The sequence below is a fragment of the Humulus lupulus genome, chromosome 8, assembly GCF_963169125.1.
Source record: "Humulus lupulus chromosome 8, drHumLupu1.1, whole genome shotgun sequence".
Classification (NCBI taxonomy): Eukaryota; Viridiplantae; Streptophyta; class Magnoliopsida; order Rosales; family Cannabaceae; genus Humulus; species Humulus lupulus.
The window spans coordinates 119,298,937-119,311,406 of NC_084800.1; the positions used below are offsets into that span (position 1 = coordinate 119,298,937).

At 46.0% G+C, this 12,470-nt stretch overlaps 1 non-coding gene across 1 annotated transcript; it reads right to left on the bottom strand.

Moving 5' to 3' along the window:
- Positions 1-1,358: 1,358 nt before the first annotated feature.
- LOC133799047 (small nucleolar RNA R71) lies at positions 1,359-1,465 on the bottom strand. Its single transcript, XR_009876255.1, has one exon. It is a non-coding gene; the product is annotated as a small nucleolar RNA R71 (small nucleolar RNA).
- Positions 1,466-12,470: the final 11,005 nt, after the last annotated feature.

The following is a 12,470-nucleotide window of genomic DNA, read 5'->3' on the forward strand; positions in this document are numbered from 1 at the left end:
TATAAAAAAAAACCAAAAAAAAAAATTATATATTTATTCTTATCTTAAATTTCCTTTCTTTTGTTTAAAAAAAAAACCATATATATTTATATAATCACTTTTTGTTTCCTTTTTAGTTCATTCTTAGTCCATTTTTCTTTCTTAATTTCTATTCTATTTTTTTTGTTTAATACATATTAAAAAAAAAAAGATTAAGCTTGTTATTCTATCTTCACCTTAATTCTCTTTTATTTATTCTCTTTTTGTGTTGTTTATTTTGTTGCTTAGTTTAGGCTTTTACTTTCTTTGCCTTAGTTTTCCTTAGGATTTAGGTTTTTCAAAAAAAAAAAAACATAAAATTGCATAAAATTGTTCATAAAATTTCAATCATAAAACTCTTAGTATTGGGAACAATTATGTAATATTAAAAATGGTAGAAACCGATATTGTTCTGTCTAGAAAGATTGGTTGTTAAATAAGGTTTGTGATAGTGCTACCCTCCACACTTACCTGGGAACCTCAGGGAGTTCTGTTTAGGCAAGTGTGGGTCTAAAGCAGTACCTTGGCAACCTTCCCAATCGGCCTGGGAACATTTCGAGCATCTACCTTTGCCTATTACATGGTTGAACTTATTACTATAAGAAAACCAAGCTTGTTTTGTCAAAATAAGCAATTTCACTTTGCTTAAAGGTTGTTTGGTCGAAAAGGTTGACTTGTGATCCACCATACTTACTCAGTAACCTCGGGGAGTTCTAGTAAGGCGTTGGAGATCACCTGAAAACCTCCAAATCTACCTGGGAACAAGTTTAACAAAAAATAATAATAATAATAAAATAAAATAAAAGACATAAAATAAATATAATTCTGATTTCCGAGAGTGGATGAATCATCACAAAACTTCCAGTGACACTTCTTCCAATTCATCTGCCACTCCTACCGGAACTCCTTCCACCAATCCTGCTTCTACACAAACTTTCGCTGATAATAACCCATTTGCAATGGCTCGCAATGATGAAATCCAACCAAGAACTCTCAATGACTACCTCCATCCTACTCGCACTTCCACACCTTCATGCATTATCTTCCCTCCTAATATGCCCGCATTAGACTTTAAACCTGGCATGATTCAACTCTTGCCTACATTTCATGGAATGGAAAATGAAAGCCCATACGTGCATATCAGAGAATTCGAGGAGGTGGTAGCCACGTTCTATAATTGAGCCGAAAATGTCAATGATGTGCGACTGAAGTTCTTCTCTTTCTCCTTGAAGGACAAAGCCAAAAGCTGGTTATACTCTTTGAGACCTAGGTCGATTGGAACATAGGAGGAGATGACCAAATCTTTCTTTCTGAAACACTTCCCCAGCCATAAGAACAACAGTCTAAAACGACAGATTTCCACATTTTCCCAAAAAGACAATGAAACGTTCTATCAAGTCTGGGAAAGATTCAAAGATCTGTTAAATCAGTACCCGCACCATGGCTATGAGAACTGGCGCTTGCTCAGTTACTTCTATGAAGGCCTCACGAGTCGTGAGCGCCAGTTTGTAGAAATGCTATGCAATGGTGAATTTCTCGAAAAAGAGCCAGACGATGCTCTTGAATATCTCGAAGAAACCGCGAAAAAGTCTCACACCTGGACTGGTCAAAGTGCTACTGACAGCACCTACTGACACAAATCATCTGGGATCTATTAACTTCAAGAAGAGGATAATGTTAAGGCCCAACTCAAAGCTTTGAAAAAGCAGTTTGAGGTCTTAATGATGAAGAGTGGCCAAAAGTCGCACATGATTACTCAAGCGGAACCGCAAGAACCTTGCTTTGTTTGTGGAGGGACGAAACACTTAGCTAAGGACTGCTTAGCTTTGAATGAAATGAGGGGGGTTTATGAGGAGCAATGCAATGCCTTAGGGGCATATAACAAGCCATTCTCCCATACGTACAACCCTGGTTGGAGAAACCACCCAAATTTCAGTTGGAGAGATTCCAACCAAGCTCAATCGTCTGGAGGCCAATGGAGAAACGAGCAACAAGTTCAACCATCAAAGGCGTATTCTGCACCTCAATACAATGCTCATCCACAATGAAATTCTCTCGAGAATACTCTTCATTCATTCATGGAGGAACAATCCAACTTGAATCACCAAATGATGGAAGAAATCAAGGAAATGAAATGTCAATTTTCAAAATTGACTGAATCCTTGGCCATTCCGGAAAAAGGCAAACTTCCTTCCCAACCGAAATTCAATGTTCAAGGTCAACACATGGCCCAATCTTCAAATTCTAATGATCAAAATGTCAAGGAAGTAAATGCCATCACGACGAGAAGCGATAAAACTTTTCCAGACCCACCCATAAAATCCAACTCTCCCAGTATTCCAAAAGTCATTCCTGAAAATCCACCACTCAATGCCACTCCAAAGGTACCATTTCCCCAGGCTTTGAAACCTGTTGGGAAACTTCCTGATAACCGAGCTGAAATCCTTTAGCACTTGACACAAGTGAAGATTAATCTTCCTTTGCTTCACATCATAAAACAAGTGCCCGCTTATGCCAAAATCATCAAGGATCTATGCACTGCAAAAAGGAAGCACCATGTCAAGAAGACTGCTTTCTTGACTGAGCAAGTGAGTGCGGTGATTGAACAAAAGGCACCGCCAAAATATAAAGATCCCGGTTGTCCCACCATTTCTTTCCAAATTGGGACCCATGAAGTCAACCAAGCCTTACTTGATCTTGGTGCGAGTGTCAATCTCATGCCCTATTCTGTATACTCGCAACTCGGTCTTGGAGAAATGAAGCCAACATCTGTTGTACTACAGCTTCCTGATCGTTCCACCAAAAAGCCTAGGGGTATCGTTGAGGATGTATTGGTTCAAATTGAAAAATTCTATTACCCCATGGATTTTCTTATTCTTGATACCCAATCTGTGGTAAACATGGAGTCTAAAATTCCTATTATCCTCGGAAGACCATTCCTTGCTACAGCAAATGCTTTGATCAATTGTCGGAATGGTGTAATGAAGATATCGTTTGGAAACATGACTCTTGAAGTCAATATCTTCCACATCGGGAAACAACACCGAGAAGATGATGAATGCTATCAAACATTCATGATTGATTCTTTAATTCCCGAGGAGGTTCAATTGCGAAACAACTTTGATAATCTTGATGAACTCCTGCTTCTGTCAGATAATGAAAGTCCCAGCTCTATTGAGTCTACTCTTGCAATATCAGATCGCATAGACTCGCGCCATAGAAGGACTCAGTTTTGGCAACCTCGCTTTGAAGAGCTACCTCGCGAGAGGGCACAGCCGAAAACTTCAGTCGAAGAGGTTCCAACTGTTCAATTGACCCAACTTCCAGAGGGTTTGAAACATGCCTTCTTGGGAGACGGTGAAACCTTTCCAGTTATCATCTCATCCAACCTTCAAAATTCTCAAGAATTGCAGTTACTCGAGCTACTGCGGATGCATAAATCTGCGATAGGTTGGACGCTTGCTGATATCAAAGGTATTAGCCCTTTAATTTGCTCCCATCGAATCAATCTGGAGGACGAGGCTATCCCTCGAAGAGACCCTCAAAGGCGACTGAACCCCACGATGAAGGAAGTTGTAAAAAATGAAGTTTTGAAATTGCTAGACGTTGGTATTATTTACCCGGTAGCAGATAGCAAATGGGTCAGTCCTACTCAAGTCGTGCCCAAGAAATCTGGTGTCACCGTTATCCAAAACGAAAAAGGGGTCCTTGTCCTCACAAAAACGGTGATGGGGTGGCGCATGTGCATCGATTATAGAAAATTAAATGCCGCCTCCCGCAAAGATCACTTTCCACTCCCATTTATTGATCAAATCCTTGAACGTGTAGCTAGTCATCCTTTCTATTGCTTTCTTGATGGCTATTCTGGCTATTATCGAATTGAGATTGCATTAGAAAATCAAGATAAGACCACTTTCACTTGTCCCTTTGGCACTTTTGCTTTCCGGCATATGCCATTTGGCTTGTGTAATGCACCAGCTACTTTCCAAAGATGCATGATGAGCATCTTTAGTGACATGATCGAAAAATCAATGGAAGTATTCAAGGATGACCTAACTGTTTTTGGAAACTCCTTCAAGACATGTCTTCTTCATCTTGAAGTTGTTTTAAAACGATGCATCGAGAAAGGACTTGTCCTCAATTGGGAGAAATTCCACTTCATGGTATCTTCTGGCATAGTCTTAGGCCACATTGTTTCTGAAAAAGGAATTGAGGTTGATCAATCCAAAGTCGACCTTATCTCCAACTTGCAAACTCCTAAGACTGTCAAGGATGTTAGGTCATTTCTTGGTCATGCTGGTTTCTATAGGAGGTTCATACAAAAATTTTCAATGATTGCCCGACCGCTAAGCAACCTCCTAGCCAAAGATGCCACTTTTGAATGGACACCTAAGTGTGAGGACTAATTCCAAGCGCTTGTCAATTCGCTCACTTCTGCTCCCATCATTCAGTCACCCGATTGGAGTCTTCCTTTCGAGATCATGTGTGAAGCCAGCAACTTTGCAGTGGGAGCTGTGCTAGGACAACGAAGGGAGGAGAAACCCTTTGCTGTCTATTATGCAAGCTGAACTCTCAATAGTGCCCAAATGAACTATTCAACTACTGAAAAAGAGTTGCTTGACGTTGTCTTTGCCCTTGACAAATTCCGCTCTTATTTTATTGGATCACCTATTACGATCTTCATAGATCACTCCGCCCTTAAGTATCTCCTTTCCAAAAAGGATGCTAAGGGGCAATTAATACGGTGGATCCTTCTCCTACAAGAATTTGATATAACAATCAAAGACAAGAAAGGTGTTGAAAATGTCGTCGCGGACCACTTGTCCAGACTTGAATTCAGTGATCCCGCTAACGGTCCACCTATTCATGATGATTTCCCCGATGAACAATTGCTTTCTGTTGCTAAGTTGTCGTGGTACGCTCATATTGTAAACTACTTAGTAACAGGTGAACTCCCATCTGAATGGAGTTCACAAGACAAACGCAAATTTCTGGTCGAGGTGCGCAATTTCTTTTGGGATGACCCATACTTATTCAAGTATTGCCCCGACCAAATCATGCGAAGATGCATCCACAACGATGAGGTGTCTAGTGTGCTGAATTTTTGCCACAATGATGCTTGTGGTGGTCACTTCTCTGTGAAGAAAATTGCTGCAAAAATCTTACAATGCGGCCTTTACTGGCCCACCTTGTTCAAAGACACCAATGATTTTTGGCGTTCTTGTGTAAGGTGCCAAAACTTAGGATCCTTATCTCGTCGGCACATGATGCCCTTGAACCCAATTCTTTCTATCGAAATATTTGATTGTTGGGGGATAGACTTTATGGGACCGTTTCCACCTTCTTTTGGCTACCTTTACATTCTTCTTGCTATGGATTATGTTTCCAAATGGGTCGAGGCTATACCATGTCGAACAAGGATAACGCTACAGTTGTCAAATTCTTGAAAGAAAATGTGTTTTCAAGGTTCGGTACCCCTCACGCTATCATCAGTGATCAAGGCACTCATTTTTGCAACCGATCTTTTGAGGCTCTTATGCGCAAGTACGGCGTAATTCATAAAGTTGCAAATGCCTATCATCCACAGACTAATGGTCAAGCTGAGTTAGCCAATAGGGAGATTAAACATATTTTGGAAAAGACGGTAAATCCCGACCACAAAGATTGGTCTACACGTCTTCTAGACGCTCTTTGGGCATACCGCACTGCTTTCAAGTCTCCTCTCGGGATATCTCCCTATCGGCTTGTCTTTGGAAAAGCCTATCATTAACCTGTCGAGCTCGAGCATAAAGCATACTCGGCTATCAAAGCCCTAAACTTTGATCTGAATGTCGCAGGTATCAATCACAAACTCCAGTTGTCCGAAATTGAGGAGTTGAGAAACGATGCATATGACAATTCCAGGATTTATAAGGAAAATATGAAAATCGCTCACGACAAACAAATCCTGCAAAAACACTTTGAGCCAAATCAAAAAATGCATCTGTACGACTCTCGTTTGCACTTGCATCCTGGTAAACTGCGATCGCGATGGACTGGTCCATTTGTAGTAAAGAAAGTATTTCCCAACGGTTCGGTGGAGGTCGAGGATCCAACCGATGGGAGAATTTTTTGCGTTAATGGACAAAGGCTGAAGCATTACATTGAGAGTGTGAGTCGTGTTGAAGAGGTCCTTCTTAAGGACCCAATCTATACACTCTAAAGTTCTGAACGGTTTGTTGTTGTTCATTTTATTTTTCATTATCTTTATTTTTCTGTCTTTATTTTATTTTTTTATGCTTTTCATTTTTGTATTTTGTTTTGGGGTATTGTTACCAGGCTATTTTCGCTCTCACCTCATGGACATGGTCATCATCCAGGTGTTCTCTTTCTTATCTTTTTCATTGCTTATTCATTTTGACATTGACGACACTGTCTGATTTTTGGTTGGGGGTGGTGAGCATTGTACGCCCTGGTTTTCCCACGGGCTGTTAGCGAGCTGAGATACAGCCTAATCATGTCTACCACGTGGACATCCCCAAGATCGGAGCTTCCATAGAAAGATCCTACCTCCTCAACTCGAGATAACCTAAGGGTTCGCCAAGATTAGACTGAGTGTGGACTTTGAAGGCCACAGGTCAAGGAAGGAATTCAGCTCGTGGTACGGGCTAGAGGTGGAGGTTGCGACCCCTTATAAAGTCAACCACGCAAGGTAAACGTGCATATATCAGACATCACGTGTCTGATATATCCCTGACTTCTTGGACACGCAGCATGAACGTGCGTATTCAGACACCTACGACTGGGTTGGGCCGTGCGGTCCATTATCCCCTTACCTATTGATTAGACCACACTTATGTGTCAGGTTTTAGGAATTAATCATGAATGTCACAGAGTTGACATGATAGGTAAGAAGGTCACGGGATGACCTTCTTACCAACTCCCAGGTGCCTTCTCCTATAAATATGGAGACCCTGGGATTTACAAAGGGTTGGATTCTATTATGTAAAAATACCCTGTAAAAGAATACCAAGCATATAGCAATAATATTGATTGGTGGAGTAGAAGGATTTTAGCCTTTGAACCACCTAAAAATGTAGTTGTGTCACCAGCCCATTTTTAGAAAAAGATCATTCTCTATTTCGGTTCAACATAAGCACTAATCCCTTCCTCTTATTTTCTTAATTACCTGTTGGCGAAGAACCGCATCAACAGTTTGGTGCTTTCATTGAGAGCAAGTTAGATTGGTGTTGTCGCAAACATCCACTATGGTGACCACTCGATCCAGACACGGTAACGAGACGGAACAACATGATGGGCAGGAGGCTCATCATACCACCATCCCCGGCGAACAAATTCCTGAGGTCCAACAGCGGCCAGGCAAGCAGCCAGTGGGCCAAGATGACACTGGAAGTTCGGCGCCCCGACCACCTAATCCAAACCCAGGTTATTACACTGTGGTGGAGATGGAGAATGCTCAGCTAAGGAGCCAGCTAGCAACAGCTAATCAGTAGATCAAGGAGGTGTTGGCCCGACTACCCCCTCTTACAACCGACGCTACCGTCGGAAAGAGGCAAGGCGAGACTCATAAGTCCCGCCGGGGTAATCGGTCCAGGCATAGCCACTCGGACAAACCTCCGATAGCCAACTCTATTCCCTCATCGCACCGTTGAGAGGCAAACTTCGAAGAAATTCCTAGAGCCGAACAACAGCAGTACAGCCGTTCGGTCCGAACTTCAACTCCCAGCTCTCAACCAGCATCGAGCGCGCCCAGGAGAGCTCGAGGAAATTCCAGAAGGAGATCCGGGGAGGGCTCACAGCATCAGGCCGTCCCCACCAGCCGTCCTGCACCACGTCCAGATCGCCAGGCGTAGGACCCTCAGGTTGGCAGGGCCAAAAGGCCCCTACCTAACTTGATCCGCCCTGATGGAACCAGGATCGCATCCTCGGTCAAGCATCCTCCCTCTCCAATAAGATATCCATCTCCTCCTTGGCCCATCTGAGATATTCTAGCCTACGGAAGTAGCAGGAGAAACTCGCCATCTGGAGGGCCTTCCCGACGTAGCAGGGCGCTGAGAGAAGGCACGGATCCTCACCACCAAAGGCAAACTCCAAACTTCTCTAACGGGAGCTACTGGACCGGCAGTCGCCGGAGCGACCTTTCTGGCGGAGACCTGTGCCATCGTTTAAGCTCCGCACAAAGTCCTCAAACCACCCAGGGGGCGACTTGCGAGATCGCCTTAACTCTCACAGAGGAGAGCCAGTAGGAGGCGGCAGCCATGCCCGCTGAGGGGGAGACCTGTCCGAAGTACGTAACGGCGGGAATGCCCCAAATAACCTATCTCAAGATAGGAGGGGCAATAACCCACCAAATATGTACAATGGATCCGGAGCTGTTGAGCAACCCCGGAATAACCAAGCAAATCAGGACAAAACCCTCGAGCGCCTGGCTCAGATGGAGGAGCTAATGAGGAAGCTCCTGTCAGAGAAAGAGAAAGATGAATATGATTCGGGGGATGAGATAGAGCTCTTCGCCCCTAGCATAGCAGCAACGGCTTACCCACCCAGTTTCCGTATGCCGCACCTGTCCAAGTTCAATGGAGACGGAGATCCGTCGGATAATCTAGGAATGTTCAACACCCTGATGATGGCCCACAACATTGGCCCCGAGCTGAGGTGTTTGATATTTCCCTCCACACTGACTGGACCAGCCAGGCAGTGGTTCAAGCAAAGTAAAACACAATCAATTGGCTCCTGGAAGACTTTCTCAGCTGACTTCAAAAGGGCATTCCGAGCCTCTCAGGCTGCCCGCGTCAAGGCCGACTCTCTGGCTAACGTGCGGCAGCAGCCCGACGAGTCTCTAAAGGCTTACTTGAGCAGGTTCGCGAACGTCGCTGCTCGGGCCAGAGACGCGGATGACAGCTCCAAGCTCATGACCCTGAGAACTAGAATCCTCGTCAGAGGGGAACTCTGGAAAGATATACAAAGGAAGGGAGTTAGCTCAGTAAACGAATTCCTTAACAGGGCCCAAGAATGGATCAACTTGGAGGAGCCCAAAGCCTCAGCTACAGGGACCAGCCCGCTGGAGTGGGGACGGAGGTCGTGACAGCGACCCAGAACATCACACAGAATAACCAGCTTGGTGGAAGAAAAAGAAAGGGGAACGGCGAGAACGGCCAGCACGGCCCAAAGAAGAATAAGCCCGTAGACAAGTTTAAGCCCGTCTACGTGACTTATACAGAGCTCACCCACTCTAGGGAGAATATCTTCCTGGCAAATTCTACTCGTCTCCCTTGGAAGAGGCCGGAGCCGTTGAAGCCCCAGAAGGGGAAGAGAGACACCTCCAAGTTTTGCCATTTTCACAACGATGTTGGCCACAATACCGATGATTGTAGGCATTTGAAAGATGAGATCGAGACTCTCATTCGAGCCGCCCCCTTGGCCCAGTACGCGTGGAACAGGGTTCCAGCAAGTCGACCTGCTCCGGAAGTCTCGGTCAGTCAGCCCGGGTCTCGGGTAGATCAGGACGTCCCTCCTCCCGTGATAGGAGGAGAGATATCCACGATATCTGGAGGTCCGCATATGGCCGGCATGAGCAGGGGTTCCCAGAAGAGGTATGTAAACGAACTCAAGGCACATAATGGAGTAGTTCGTCCCGAAGCAGCGTCTGCCAAAGCAACAGCGATTGGAGAGACAACCGATCATTTTTACAGAAGAAGATGCGGACCATGTCCAGTTCCCTCATAACGACCCTCTGGTCGTAGCATTTCAGCTCGCTAATCGGAGAGTTAGGAGGGTGCTGATCGATAATGGAAGCTCGGTAAACCTTCTATTCCGGTCCATGCTGGAGAAGATGGGTTTGACTGTCGCCGAGCTGAAGGCGACCTCCATGATGTTGTATGGTTTTTCGGGAGAAGGATCAGCGGCTATAGGGACTATCGAGCTAGTGATCACCCTAGGAGAAGGACCTTGGACCGTCTCCAAACTCCTCGAGTTCATGGTCATCGATTGCTCCGCTGCATACAACGCAATTTTGGGACGACCCACGCTCATAGCCTTTGAGGCCGTCACTCCCATTCGCCACCTCGTGATGAAATTCCCTTCCTCCACGGGAATATGCACTGTCCATGGCGATCAGCTTGCTGCCAGGGAATGCTACAGCATTTCCATGAAGGGAAAATCGAAACTCGGGCAGCTAGCAATGGCCATCCAAGGTGGTGGAGAGGAATCTCAGGAACCCTTAGCTGATCCTGAGATTGAAAAACCTCAGAGCGCCGAAGGGGAAAATATTGTCTTAAGTGAGGATATTGACCCGCGAATAGGCGAGGACAGGTCTAAGCTCCAGGCTATTGAGGAGCTCAAGGAAATAAACATCGATCCGCAGAATCCTTCACAGATGGTCAAGCTCGGGAAAAACCTCTGTAGTAAGAGGAAGGCGGAGCTGACTAAATTTCTGCAGGACAACCTGGATGTGTTTGCGTGGTCACATGAGGACATGGTGGGAATCAGTCCGAGTGTCATCATGCACACCCTTCATCTGGATAAAAGCGTTCCCTCAAAGGCCCAGAAGTAGAGGCGCCTTGGAACAACCTAGGCTGAAGCCTTAGAGGAAGAAGTAGCCCAGCTCAAGAAATGCGGCTTTATCCGTGAAGCCAAGTTTCTGATTTGGGTTGCCAACCCAGTGCTGGTCCCGAAGCCCAACGGGAATTAGTGGACCTGCATCGACTTCTCTGACCTGAATAAAGCCTGCCCCAAAGATTTTTTTCCATTGCCGAGGATTGACCAATTGGTGGATGCCACGGTGGGGCACGAGCTCATGTCCTTTATGGATGCGTACTCAGGCTACAATCAGATCGCCATGAATCCGGCGAACCAGGAGCACACCAGCTTCATGACCCCGACTAACGTTTATTGTTATAAGGTCATGCCATTCAGGCTGAAGAACGCCAGTGCTACGTATCAAAGGTTAGTAAATAGAATGTTCGCAAACCAGATCGGGAAGAACATGGAAGTGTACGTTGATGACATGCTAGTCAAGTCAAAGACTGCCGATAACCATATTTCTGACCTAGGAGAATGCTTCAAGATACTACGGGAGTATGGCATGAGGCTTAATCCGCAGAAGTGCACTTTTGGGGTCGCGTCGGGAAAATTCCTGGGTTTCATCGTCAATACCCGAGGAATCGAGGCAAACCCCAACAAGATCAGATCATTGCTCGAGCTTCCCTCACCCAGGTCGCGCAAAGATGTCCAAGGCCTGACAGGAAGGGTGGCGGCCCTCAATCGGTTTATTTCAAAAGCCAGGCCCTGGCCAATTTTGTAGCAGAGTGCACAGGGTTCCGGGAGGATCCTGCAGAAGACTCACCCCAGGTCACCTCGGCCCTAGCGTCGTGGAGGATCTTCGTGGATGGTTCATCCAATGAGAATGGCTCCTGGGCTGGAATCATTTTAATATCCCTCGAGGGACATAGATTCCATTCGGCGCTGAGATTTGGATTCAAGGCCTCCAACAACGAGGTCGAATACGAAGCTTTGCTGGTCGGGCTAAGAATAGCCCAGGAGCTGAAGGCGAGCTCCGTCTAGTGCTTCAGTGACTCCCAGCTCGTGGTAAACCAGGTTTTGGGCGAATATCAAGCACGAGGACCTAAGATGGCTGCCTACCTGGCAAAGGTAAAAGTTGAGCTGTCCGCGTTTGGGCGAGGCTCAATCGAGCAGATACCTCAGGAACAGAACGCTAACGCAGACACTCTTGCCAAGCTCGCCACTTCCGGAGAGACGGAAGCTCTGGGGTTAGTTCCGGTAGAGTTCTTGGATAAACCAAGTATAGAAGAAGCCCGGGTAGAGGTCGAGATAATCGACGCTAGGCCGACCTGGATGACCCCCTTCCTTGAGTATCTCACCCAGGGGAAGCTACCTGAAGGGCGTAATGATGCGCGACGAGTATTGTATCAAGCTCCCAGGTATACGATGGTGGATGGGGTGCTATACCGACGTGGGCACTCCCTACCTCTCCTGCGATGTGTTCTTCCAAGCGAGGCAAAGGCCATCCTGCAGGAGGTGCATAAGGGTTTTTGCGGAAATCATACTAGGGGGCAAAGCTTGGCCCTAAAGGTCCTGAGACAAGGATATTACTAGCCCACTCTATCCAAGGATTCGATCTCATATGTCAAGAAGTGCAACAAGTGCCAGCGATTCGCCACCGTTGCCCGAGCTCCCCCGGTCGAGCTGAAGATGATCTCGTCCCCATGGCCGTTTGCAGTTTGGGGAATCGACTTAGTTGGCGCCCTCCCCACGGGAAAAGGCGGGTTCCGCTACGCCGTGGTAGCCATCGACTACTTTACGAAGTGGGCTGAGGTAGAACCTTTGGCAACGATAACTTCCAAAAAAAGTCCTCGACTTCGTGGTTAAAAGCATTATCTGCCGATTCGGGCTACCCAAGAAAATTGTTTCCGACAATGGGACTCAGTTTGACA